The sequence below is a fragment of the Apteryx mantelli genome, unplaced genomic scaffold (genome assembly GCF_036417845.1).
Source record: "Apteryx mantelli isolate bAptMan1 unplaced genomic scaffold, bAptMan1.hap1 HAP1_SCAFFOLD_33, whole genome shotgun sequence".
Lineage (NCBI taxonomy): Eukaryota > Metazoa > Chordata > Aves > Apterygiformes > Apterygidae > Apteryx > Apteryx mantelli.
In genome coordinates, this window is record NW_027118682.1 from 1,806,221 (window position 1) to 1,819,131 (window position 12,911).

Here is a 12,911-nt window from a genome sequence, read left to right on the forward strand (position 1 = left end):
GAATAAAAAGGAAAAGATGGGCTCACTGCTGAATGGGGCAGGGAATCTAGTAACAGCAGATGCAGATAGATCTGAAGAAACCAATGCTTTGTTAGCTTCCATTTTCACAAAAAAGGTCTCCCGGACTGTTGTGCCTTGAGTCAGGACTCCTGAGGAGAACAACCAACAGGGGATGAGGTTAGTGAGGGATTACATGTGAGACCTCAAGCTATGCAAGTCAATGAGGTTGGATGGGCTATATACAAGGATGCTGTGAGAGCTGGCTGCTGTCATAGCAAGGCCACTCGCTATCGTCTTTGAAAGGCTGTGGAGATAGGGAGAGGTCCCCATGACTGGAAAAAGGCAAATGTTACATCCATCTTCAAAACAGGCCAACAGGACTACCTGGGGAGCTGCAGGCAGTTTAGCCTCACTTTGGTGAGGAGTGTGTCATGGAGTGAATCCTCTCACATCACATTTCTGGGCACATGAAGGAGAAGAAGGTGATAGAGAGCAGTCAGCACGGATTTACCCAGGGTAAATTGTGCCTCACCAATGTGATTGACTTCTATGATTAAATAACTGTATTTGTGGCTGGAGAAGAGTAAATGACTTTTTTCTGGACTTTAGCAAGGTGTTGGACACTATCTTCAACAATATTCTTGTATGCAAGTTAGAACATTACTGCCTAGGCAGATGGACAACTGGATAGGTAAAAAGCTGCTTGGATAGTCAGGCTCAGAGGGCACTGGTGAATGGGTAGCACTCTCCCTGGTAGCCAGAGATAAGTGGAGCATCACTGATCTCTCCAGGAACCTGTCCTGTTTATCATCTTTATTAGTGACACGGAGGAAGCAACACTCATCATGCCTGTAGATTGCCCCAAAATGGAAGGGGGAGACCAGTCATATGCTTGAGGGCTGCCATTCAGAGGGACATAGGCAGGCAGGAGGAATGAGCTTCAGAAATCTCACAAAATTCAGCAAGGACAAATGCCAGGTCTTGCACCTGATATAGACCAATACCCCACAGTGTTACAGGCTGGGGCCTGAGGAGTGGCTCTGCAGAAAGGCCTTGAGGGTCCTGGTGGACAGGAGCCAAAATATGAGCCAGCAGCGTTCCCTGGCAGCAAAGAAGGTGAAAAAGCACTGTGGGCTGTAGGACCAGGAGCACAGGCAGGAGGTGGAGGGAAAGGATGATCCCCCTCTAGTCAGTATTCATTCGACCACGTATAGAGTCCTGCATCCAGTTTGGGTCCCCAGAAAAAGAAAGAGGTTGGTAACAGGGAATGTGTTTGGCAGAGGGCCCTCGCAATACTTGGGGAGCTGGAGCACTTTGTCACAGAATCACAGAATCACAGAATCACTGAGGTTGGAAGGGACCTCTGGAGATCATCTAGTCCAACCCCCCTGCTCAAGCAGGGTCACCTAGAGCACATTGCACAGGATTGCATCCAGGCGCATTTTGAATATCTCCAGAGAAGGAGACTCCACCACCTCTCGGGGCAACCTGTTCCAGTGCTCTGTCACCCTCACAGTGAAAAAGTTTTTCCTCATGTTAAGATGGAAGTGTCTGTGTTTCAGTTTGTGCCCATTGCCTCGCGTCCTGTCGCTCGTCACCACTGAAAAGAGTCTGGCCCCATCCTCTCGACACCCTCCCTTCAGATACTTGTACACATTGATAAGATCTCCTCTCAGCCTTCTCTTCTCCAAGCTAAACAGGCCCAGCTCTCGCAGCCTTTCCTCATAAGAGAGATGCTCCAGTCCCCTAATCATCTTTGTGGCCCTTCGCTGGACTTGCTCCAGTAGTGCCACATCCCTCTTGTACTGGGGAGCCCAGAACTGGACGCAGTACTCTAGATGTGGCCTCACCAGGGCTGAGTAGAGGGGGAGAATCACCTCCCTCCACCTGCTGGCAACACTGTTTCTGATGCAGCCCAGGATACCATTGGCCTTCTTGGCCACAAGGGCACATTGCTGCCTCATACTTAACTTGGTGTCCACCAGCACTCCCAGGTCCTTCTCAGCAGAGCTGCTTTCCAGCAGGTCAACCCCCAACCTGTACTGCTGCATGGGGTTATTCCTCCCCAGGTGCAGGACCCTGCACTTCCCTTTGTTGAATTTCATGAGGTTCCTCTCCGCCCACCTCTCCAGCCTGTCCAAGTCTCTTTGAATGGCAGCACAGCCCTCTGGCGTATCGGCCACTCCTCCCAGTTTTGTATCGTCAGCAAACTTGCTGAGGGTGCACTCTGTGCCTTCATTCAGGTCATTGATGAAGAAGTTGAACAAGACTGGACCCAGGACTGACCCCTGGGGGACACCGCTAGCTACAGGCCTCCAACTAGACTCTGTGCCACTGAGCACAACTCTCTGAGCTCTGCCATTCAGCCAGTTCTCAATCCACCTCACTGTCCACTCATCTAACCCACACTTCCTGAGCTTGTCTATGAGGATGCTATGGGAGACAGTGTCAAAAGCCTTGCTGAAGTCTAGGTAGACAACATCCACTGCTCTCCCCTCATCTACCCAGCCAGTCATTCCATCATAGAAGGCTATCAGATTGGTTAGGCATGATTTCCCCTTGGTGAAGCCGTGCTGACTACTCCTGATCACCTTCTTTTCCTCCACATGCGTGGAGATGGCTTCCAGGATGAGCTGCTCCATCACCTTTCCAGGGATGGAGGTGAGGCTGACTGGCCTGTAGTTCCCTGGGTCCTCCTTCTTGCCCTTTTTGAAGACTGGGGTGACATTGGCTTTCTTCCAGTCCTCGGGCACCTCTCCTGTTCTCCATGACCTTTCAAAGATGATGGAGAGTGGCTGTGAAGATACGGGGCTTGTTCAACCTGCAGAACAGATGGCTTTGGAGGGACCTCATAACAGCCTTCCAAAGGCTACAAGGAGGTCACCAGGAAGATGGAGCCAGGATCTTCACCATGGTGCGTGGTAGATGGACAAATGACAATGGGCATAAGTTGAAAGAAGAGAGGTTCATGCAGGGGATAAGAAGCTTTTCCACTAAGAGGATGGTCAGGCATTGGAACTGGTTGCCCAGAGAGGCTGTGCCGTCTCCTCCCTCAGAGGTTTCCAAGACCAGACTGGATCAAGCCCCGAGCACCATGGCTGAGCCCAGAGCTGACCCTGCTGCAAGCAAGGAGACTGGGCTAGAGAGCTCCTGAGGTCCCTTCCACCCTGATGGAGTCTGTGATTCTTCCCCCTCTGGGTCTTAGCTTGTCGATGTCAGGGAAAGCACACTGGTTCCCCTTAACAGTGGAAGTAGGTCAGCTTTCTTCTCCTCCTCCATTCAGAATTGTTCAGATGCAGGGCTTCTTGGCAGGACTCCCCCAAACGGTCTTGATCAATCCTTTGCTTCACTTTTAATTTCCCCCTTTTTTCCCCCCCTTTCCCCCTTCCCCCTTTGTGCCTTTTAACATCCTTATCCCCTCTCATATAGTCAGGCCACACCTGCTTACCCTTTCCTATTTTGTGGGGGTTTTTTTTCTTTTTTTCTTTTTTTTTTTTGACACAGAGGCACTTCAGTCTAGAAGGACCTTGAGAAACTTGGGTGATTCGGCCAACAGACACCTCATGAAGATTTACAAGAGAAGTGTCAAGTCCTGTGAGTAGGGAGGAATAACCGCATCCATGAGGAGAGGTTGGGCTACCTGGGCTTCTTTAGCCTGATGAAGTGGAGGTGAAGGGCAGGAGAGTAGTAGCTTGTGACTGCTTGAAGGATGATTTCAGAGAGGATGGTGCTTTTCTTGGTAGTGGGAAAAAGCATGAGAAGGGAAAAAAGCCACAAACAGCAGCTTGTGGGGTTCAGATGTAACATCAGGAAAAGGGAATGTCACTTGAAGGGCAGTGCTGTGGTGCTACAGGTCACCTAGAGGGAGTCTGTGATCAGCCCCTGGCTTTGTGCTTGAAGGAAAACCAAGTGAGGACAGAGAGACACGAGTAGAGGTAGGGACATCCATGGGTGAGAACAAGGTGGCAAAGCAGGCTGGTGTGTACAGTCTGCAGGGAAACAGACACAGGCGTGGGACAGCGTAGGACAGCCTGTGGTGGAGACAGCCATGGGCACTGCCAAGGCTGAAAGCTGCCTACAAAACTGAGCTCTTTGTGCTCTTGGCTATGGCTGTTGTCCCTGCCACTGAGGCCCTCAAGAAGATGTTTCCTTAAAGCCCTGTGACCTCGCTGCCTTCTCATCCCCGGGGACTCAGGAGGTGCTGTATCACTGTCCTGCACTCGGCATTGCACACCCCCACCCTCACACTGCCCCCAGGAAGAGCCCTGAGCAAAGCGTGAGGGAAAAGATCACCCTGCCCAGGGGCTGGGTGTCAGTGCCTGGCCATTCTGCTTGATAAAACACATCAAGGCTTACTTGGCATCAGAGCCACCCGCACATTGCCTTTGCCTACCTGCAATCAGGGCCTCCAGCTTTCTGCTCTCATCAGCCCCTGGGGAGCCTTCCCTGGTAACAACCCTCAATGGGACCCATTAATGCTCCAAGAAACTTTGGAATTTACTTCTGCTTTTAATCTCTTGAGAGGCTTGTTCAATATCCCCTCAGTCTTGAGAGGCAGTTCAATGTCCCCCCTCAGGTTCACAGACTCAGGAACAAATACACTCGAGAGGCGATTAAAATGCAAAAAGCCCTAACAAGGCATGTCACTCCCCCTAATTTTCTTCAGTTCTTCAATTCTTGTGTGCCTAATTGGAGAGGATTCAGGAGTGTATTTACAAGAGCAAGATTTCCATGAGCACCTGAAAAAGAAAGGATTTCTCCTTTTTAAGCTTCCTTTATTTTTCAGCTTACAGAATAAGTGAGAGCCACATTCTCCAATTTGTACTGACCCAGAAGGTCTCCTAATGAAGTCCAGACATGTAGGAAAAGCAGTATTTTCCATATGAGACCTTTATGGACAACTTTCCTCCTCACTTCCCCAACCCTGCCATTTCTCTCATCAGCCACTGGGGGACTTATATGACTCTTGTTAAAATCTAACTTTTTTCCACTCGAGTCTGTACCTGAATGTTACAGCTCCTACGCGCCAGTTCCCACCTGCTTTCCTTAGACAACTAGCTGCAGACACAGGAGGATTTTTCTCAACTGCAAACAAGCAAAAATAAAATAGGATACAGTTTAATGAAAGGTAAAAGACACTCCTCAACTGTATGTTAAGTGCAAGCTGCCTCCAGTGTGGTCCACTTTCCACAAGGAATAACCCTCCTTGAAATGATTTTGACAGATAGATAGGAAAGGATAGATAGAGACAGAACTAAGGAGCTGGCTAAAGAGACAGTAAGACTCCTTAAAGATGAGGCAGGCTTCAGACGCCCTGAAGCTCAGAGCAGCAGCTGGAGAGTTGAGCGGTATCTGATGGATAAAGAGTAAGATATGTCTAGTTCGTCTGATGCAAAGATGCCTTTAGAAATGATCAGTTTAATCAGGACATGTGAAAATATGTGAGGAATTACTGAGATTACATCCACAGCATAATAGACAGAGCAGTGGTAACAAATTGAGGGGCAGATCAATATTTCTTCTCCTGAGATTCATACCCTGCCTGAACATTTCCACTATTTTATCATGGGAAAAAGGGACATTAAAATTAGTCATTCATTTTAGCTGATGAAAGTGTGCTCATATTTTTTAAATGTTGAAAACTCTTCTCCACCTTTTCAGGCAGAGCCCTGTTCTAACCACAAGCACCCAGTGGCACGTGGAGAGGTCCTGGTATGTCTGAGGTACCTCCCTAGGCCTGGCAGCTCTCACAGGGGACCTGCGGAAGACCGGAGCCCCTTGAAGCTGCAGATAGAGGGTGGGTAGAGTGGACCAGGACACCTACAATGGCACCAGCCACCAGTGACCCTGTGACTGCATCCCACCCCAATTCTGGAAATCACTTTCCTTTTCCAAAAAAAAAAAAAAAAAAGTATATTAAAAAAAAGACAACAAAGCAAAGACAGACAACAAGAACACAAAAAAATTTAAAAGCTGGAAAGTGTAACAAAACATTTCTTCATTTTAGATCATTTTCTTTCTTTCTTGTTTCATTTTTTATTGACGTTTTCTAAATATCTCTGCTATTATCAGGCCTGCAGCATTAAAAAATATATTTCTGTGTCTCGCACAGAGCCCAGTGGCCCAAAACCACTTGCAGCCCAGGGCTGTCCATGCCACTCCTCACTCTCTGCACAGACCAAGTCGCACCCACCAGAGACAGGAGCGACCACTAAACCCACATCCTAGCCCTGTGCCTGTTGGTGGCCTAGCAGGTACTCAGGCAGGCAGGACCTCGCAACCTCTTACCCCAGACAGGAGTCAAGTGCTGGCCTATCAGCTTCACCCATAGAAGTCACCTCACAGCCACTTTCCCACCCATGTGCCTGCTCCTGGTCCATCACCTGTAGAGGCAGAAGCAACCTCACTTTCATCTTTATGATCGTGGGCCTCCTACTGTCCTATGAGCTTCTGAGAAACAACTAATCTCATAAAAATGCCCCCAGCCATCAGCTTCCTGGTGACCTACCAGCTGATCAGACACAACTGACCTCATAATCACCTGCCAAGCCAATGGGCCTGCTGCTGGTCTTTCATCTTCCCTTAGGGAAATGACCTCAGCATGTTTTTGGCTTCCATCCAGTCAGGTATTCATGCAGCAATGACCTCAGAATCATCACCTGGGCCATGTGCCTGCTGCTGACCTATCAGAGGCTGAGACAGACCTGATCTCACAGTCACTATCCAAGCCACATAACTGTTTCTGACCCATCAGCTACTCAGTTCTGAATGACCTCACAATCAACATCCTAGCCCTGTGCCGCTTGGCGGCCTATCAGGTCCTCAGGCAGAAGTGACCTCACAAACAATTGCCCCAAGCATTAGTCAAGTGCTGGCACATCAGCTGCTCAGATAGAGGTGACCTTACCATCATCTACCAAGCCCACGTGGCTGCTGATGGCCTTTCAGCTTCTCTGATGGACAAGGTTTGTGTTCTTGTTTGGGAGGTCACTTCTAACTCAGCCTCTGATAGGCTAGCAGCAGGCTTATGGCTGGGGCATGGGCATGTGAAGTCACTCCTGCCTTAGCAGCTGATAGACCAGCAGCAGGCACATGGCTTGGATGATGATGGTAAGGTTAGTTGTATGTGATCAGCTGAAAGCAGGGGTTTAATTGGCATCCTGGCAGGAGATCCTGGCAAGAATTGCAGAACCTGCAGGCCTCCAGCAACCTAGTGACACCTTGCAAAACGTGCTCAGCTGAGATAGACACCTGAACTGTCAGGTTAGAAATGACTCCCTTAGAGAAGAGAGGAGCATGTGGAAAGGTGAGGAACATAACACTTAGGGGGAGTTGCAGAGTTATTTGCATAAAACAACTTGAACTCTGCAAGCTGATTCTCAACTATGACCTTTCAAGTATTTCCTGCCAACTTGCAGGAATGTGCTTGAGCATCGGGCAACAATTTTCAGGGTCCAAAAGCAATGCTGTGATTTTCTTAGTTTTCAGCACAAAAAATAAGCTCTGAGCCCTTGAAACATCACTCACTGTCACATGTGCATCTAGAAGTGGTTGTAAGAGGCCAATTCTTTTCTGAAGAAATACTTTGTCTTTGGAAGTTTTCCTTATTTGCCCATTTTGAAAGGTAATGACTGTGGCACTGCTGCTCGAAAGAGTACCTCTGAGTACTCTGTCATGGCAAGACCATTTCCTTGTTCACTATGCCAGAGAAAAAAGTCCCACCATGTCAAAACTGCTCTCTGAGGCCTCTTCTTGGCTATCAGCCCCTGGATGTCTTGTTTCAGGGCCTGGGGCAGTGTGCAGGTTGCAGCAGAGATCTGCAAGGCAGTGAGCCCTTTGGCAGGGAGAGCTCGGGACCCTGCCCTCCCTCCTTCCCCCTTATTTCAGTGGATTGGGGGGGGTTACTTGGATGGTTAATTAAGAGCAAAGAGTTTCTAGGATACTGCCATATTAGAAGAAAAGAGTGTCTGCACCAATTACATTTATTGGTAGTACCCCCCCCCATAAGATTTTATTAACAGGAGATAGAGGCAACTACTATGCCTTTACTCTAAGAAAACTTGAGATTTAAAGGTCTCAGAAGTGTTATCTTCAAGAAACTCCTCCAATAAACCCATTCTGAAAGATGACCTCTTATAATCCAAATATTCTAAGCTGCATATTTATATGTATTTCACAAGAGATCTGGGCTATCTTATGTCTTTGGTTAAACATGGGACAGGAAAGCCCAAATCAAATAAGGGAGGGAAATCATGGAGAATATATATATATATATATATATATATATAAAAGAAGACAAAGCATTCTGTAAACATTTAAATTTATTTCACTTTTCTTTCTATTTCCCAGCACCTGTGAATTACCTTTGATATTAGCTTCCATGGGTTTTCTTTCTCAGATAGCCTATATTTCAACTGCAGAAGATGGTGCTTCTGAGTCCTTGGTTTTATGCTTTCCAATTTTAGTTGTATAAAGAAGTTACCATCAAACAAAAATGCATGGCTTTTTGCTTCATACACTGTCATTCTAAAAGTAGTACAGACCTACATTAACTTTGGATCAGTATACCTGTTATTGAAAATTAAGCTCACCGGCCACCATAACAGAGTCCGACCCTAGGTTCCTGCAGAAGTTTGAAGTCAGATCAGAACAAAATAAATTTTAATTACACGCGTGCAATAATTACAGCTCGAGCTGGGTGCCTCCAGAGAGGGACCCTAAACAAAGAAATTCCTGGCCTATTATACCCTTACAATCTAAGTTCCCCACCCCTTATGCAATAGTTTGGACCAATAGTAATATTTAGATCTGGGGTCTTCCCCTTCTTCATTGCGCTCCTTCATTGTCTCTAGCAGGCTGCTTCTTATCCTATTTTCAAGGTTGCAGCTTCTGCTCTTGGTTCTAACTTCTTTATCTTTCCAGCTTGAACCAGCGCTGGGGCCCTCTTTCACATAACTAGGTAATATCCAGGAGAGAGTTCACGGCTTGCAGCCTAAGGCTTCAGCAAATTTAGCTACTAATGCTAAGCAAGTTATGCTAAGCAATCAACTCTAGACAGCTTCAGTCCAATATTCTTTAACAGTCTTCCCTTTGTTTTTATTAAGCATCCCTGCTAATATGTTAAGCAGAGTTCTCCAAGCCTTTCGAGGCGTACTATCACTCTCCATAATCTTATGTGCAATATGATTGTAAGCAATAGGCGTAGCACGGTTAAACTTAACACAGCTACTACTGGGTGCAACATGTGATTATAGAACCCTGTTGTGGTTGGTGACCATCCCAGAAGAGTCTCTCACCAATGATATTCTCCATCCTTCTTCACTCTTTCCAAGATGTGGTGTATCTCTTCTGTATCATGATGAACAGTGATTAGAGTTTTTTGTCCATTGTTTTGGATGCGTTTTAACAGTTGACGCAGGTCATCATGTTGTAGTAGTTTCTTCACCAATTAAGATTCATTCCGATGCGGGTAGGCAATAAATCTTGACTTAAGGTATAATTAGATTGTAATAATTGATAAGACTGTCACACTATGAAGGTTCGATAGTAACAACTGAGACAGTAACGTAATAAAAAATTATGTTTATTTCCTCACGCAAATTCTTGGATTAGTAACATCCATTAAAATAATGCGATTATTCATTTAGAAAGGATAACCCAAAACTGATTACTGCGCTATTAATTGGAAGCACTGCTTATCCCTACTTGAAAGCTTTCTTGTTCACTCTCCTAGTGAGAGGGCTCTCAATCTCGAGGAGTTACCTTAACCCAGCGTCCCAGGAAAAGGGGGGAGGGGGGGGATACTCACAGTCCAGCCGGAGAAGATGATCAGGTCACGTTCCCGTCCCTGCTCAAACTCTCTAGCTTCCAAGTCTCTTTTTATACGGCTGGGGCTCTGGGCAGACACTGCTTTTGCTGATTTTTGTGAGTTTCACAGTCACAGGACTGTTTGTTTGTCTGCTTGGAAGGACCCTGCTAGCAAGGTGAGACCACAATACGTCCGTATTGTTTCTTCCCTCCCTGGGGGTCCGTGCAGATTCCAGGTGGCAGACTTCTTCGGTCTTGTCAATTCTTCCATCCTGCACCCTTATCAATCCTTGCGCATATCGGTTGGTAGACTTCAGTCCTGTTAACTCTTCACTCACCCGTCAGGCTCAGTGCCTGATAGGCCAGTGCTGGTGATGTGGCTGCAGTTTGTGGTTGTGATGTCACTTGTGTCTCAGTGCCTGATAGGCCGGTGCTGGTCATGTGGGTGCAGTATGTGGTTGTGAGGTCACTTGTGGCTCAGTGCCTGATAGGCCAGTGCTGGTCATGTGGGTGCTGTTTTTACTTGTCAGGTTACTTCCACCTCAGCACCACATACTGCCACGTTAGGCACATGGCTCCTCTTTGTCGTTGTGAGGTCGTTATGCCCCTGTACCTTATAGGGCAGCAGGAAGCACACAGTTTTGATGCAGATTCTCAGTACATGGCTGAGAGCATAAGAAGGACCTTATTGCCAGCAATAATACTTAAAAACTTAGAAATACGACTCCTTTTTCTCATCACCAGTACCCGAGAGCAAACAAAACGGAACAGATTATTTTATTTGTTTGGCACCCCAGACAGGACACAGCAAGGTTGCCATTTGGTGAGCACTGGCACCGGTCTTGCATGCCTACGTTTATTGGCCGTGGGCTCCCAGAGATCTACTTCAATGGGCACAGCAAATGCCCCGGGTGTGGGAGGACCTGGAAAAGGCAGCTCGACTGTTTTGTACAAGAGTAGAGGGACATCCCATTTGTTAGGGGCATGTTCAAGTATTGTTTCAACAGACATTTCAGCCAGGGGATAGAGAATGGATATTGAAAGAAGGATAGGGAATTGGCAGACTGAGATGATAACTGACAACCTTGCCCACGAGGAGATCCGAATTGGGATTATAATAATACAAATGATTGGGCAGCATGTGAAATGGCATGCCAAAATCTGGTTTTAGCTCTAAGAACTGCAGGGCAAATGGGGGTTATCTCAGAAAAGGTACTAGCGTTAGCAAAAGTCTGAGGAACACTCAATTTTTGGACTAGTCTGCTTGTGGCAAAGTCTGCTCTTATGCTATGGAGGGATGTCTGTGGAAAATGTTAATGAAAGGCTGGCAGTGAGCGTATTGGTCCAGCAAGCGGCACCAGATATCCATGAGTATTTCAGAAAGCATGCTCCAGGGTGGCAGGGAGAGAATTTACAGAAGATTCACTGTATTACAGCAGCTGGACCTTTACTAGAAACATTTGAGAGCTGTGACAGTATGGGCAGACATGTTACATGGTTGAGGGCTCATCTGTCACACAAGAGGAAGATCTCCATTTGGGTTATCTGATGGTTGCCTCTCTGGTCATCTACCAATAATGTCTAGTCAGTGCCCCCATGTACCAACAGCATGTGCTAATGTGCTTTAGGCACCACGTACAGGCAATGCAATGGCTTGTGATGTTCCTGAGCAAGAAACCTGGTCTGAAGGAGCCTCTGGAAATGAGGCAGCAGGCTGTGAGCTGGGGAGCTCTTCAGACAGCTTGAAGGCTGGTCACCTCTTCCAAAATGACCTTTGAAATTATGATTCATGACCAGGCGAACAGGACAGTGCCTGCCCTCACCTTTCCTGCCTTGCGCTGCAGACTGACTTGGGCACAAGTCCATCCTGAGATGAAAACTCAGCAGTCCTGGGGGTGCAGCAGTGCACCCAGGCTCATCCACCTTGCTGAAGGGCTCGGGTTCTTTTCTCAAGCACGCCCCACACAAACCGAGCTGCGAGGCTCCTTAGGAGTGACTTACATCTCAGTAGCTCTGAAGTCAGGCAGAGGTTAAGGTCTATTTCTGTCTGTGTAGCTAGGTCTGTAATTTAAGCGGAGCAGAAATTATACCCTATTATTAAGTCATCGGTTTGTCTTGGTAGGTGTGTTCTGACACTTTGTCTCCATGTACTATCTATCTGGTTGATACAGTTTTCATCAGTTTATATTTTACATCCTGTTTACATGTGTTTGTTTGCATAGATACAGAGTTATTAGTTACATAGCAGCCTATTCTACATGGCTCAATATTCTCATACAAACTTCCTTTTCACCAGCACACAGGCAGGCCAGAGGACAACACCAACTCTCATTTATGTTCCACATGTCCACGTAAGGTGGGAGGCTTTTGGAGTCTCCTGGGAAGCTCCATTTACAACATTACTACACAACAGTCCAGCATATGCACAAGTTTTGTTGCTTGCAAATTCAGATGGATGGATAGGGTTTGTTTTGAGTTTCCTTTTCCAGTTTCAAGGGCACTTAAGTGAAGATGAAGCATCTGGATGCTGTTATCACGAGGGCACCCTACCTGAACCTATTAACATTTGCTTAGCCGGAAAACAATACTGAAAACTTTTTTCTGAAGTGTTTTCGGAGTCAAGATACACTCGGACCCAGCCTTCCCCACGTTCTCACACACACAGGCTTACTTGACAGATCTGGAAGTTTGCCTAGGGGAATCACTGCGGTGACTTTGAGATGGCTGTTTATATCCTGCACCCAGTGTATGCAATGAGTGCAATGTAAAAGGCAATCAAGATGTGTTCACTAAAAGCATACCTTCCCACAGTCTGCCACTGCAAAGTAGAGTTGTTACATTGTTCAGCAGAGAAATCAGTTGAGCACTTCAACGCCTTAACTACAGTGTCAGCTCTTGCTTCATAAAGGCCAAAGCTTGAAAAATTATGAAGCTCAATCCCATCTTGTGTTTCAGCGACTTTAGGAAGACAACAACTACCTCGATTTCCATCAGCAGACTTCAGGAGGAGTACAGCCTTCACTTTCCAGGCTTCTGAGAGTTGGCCTTGAAGGAAGGTGTTTAAAAGATGAAGCAGGTTACTCTCCAGCTGATGATGTCTTCCT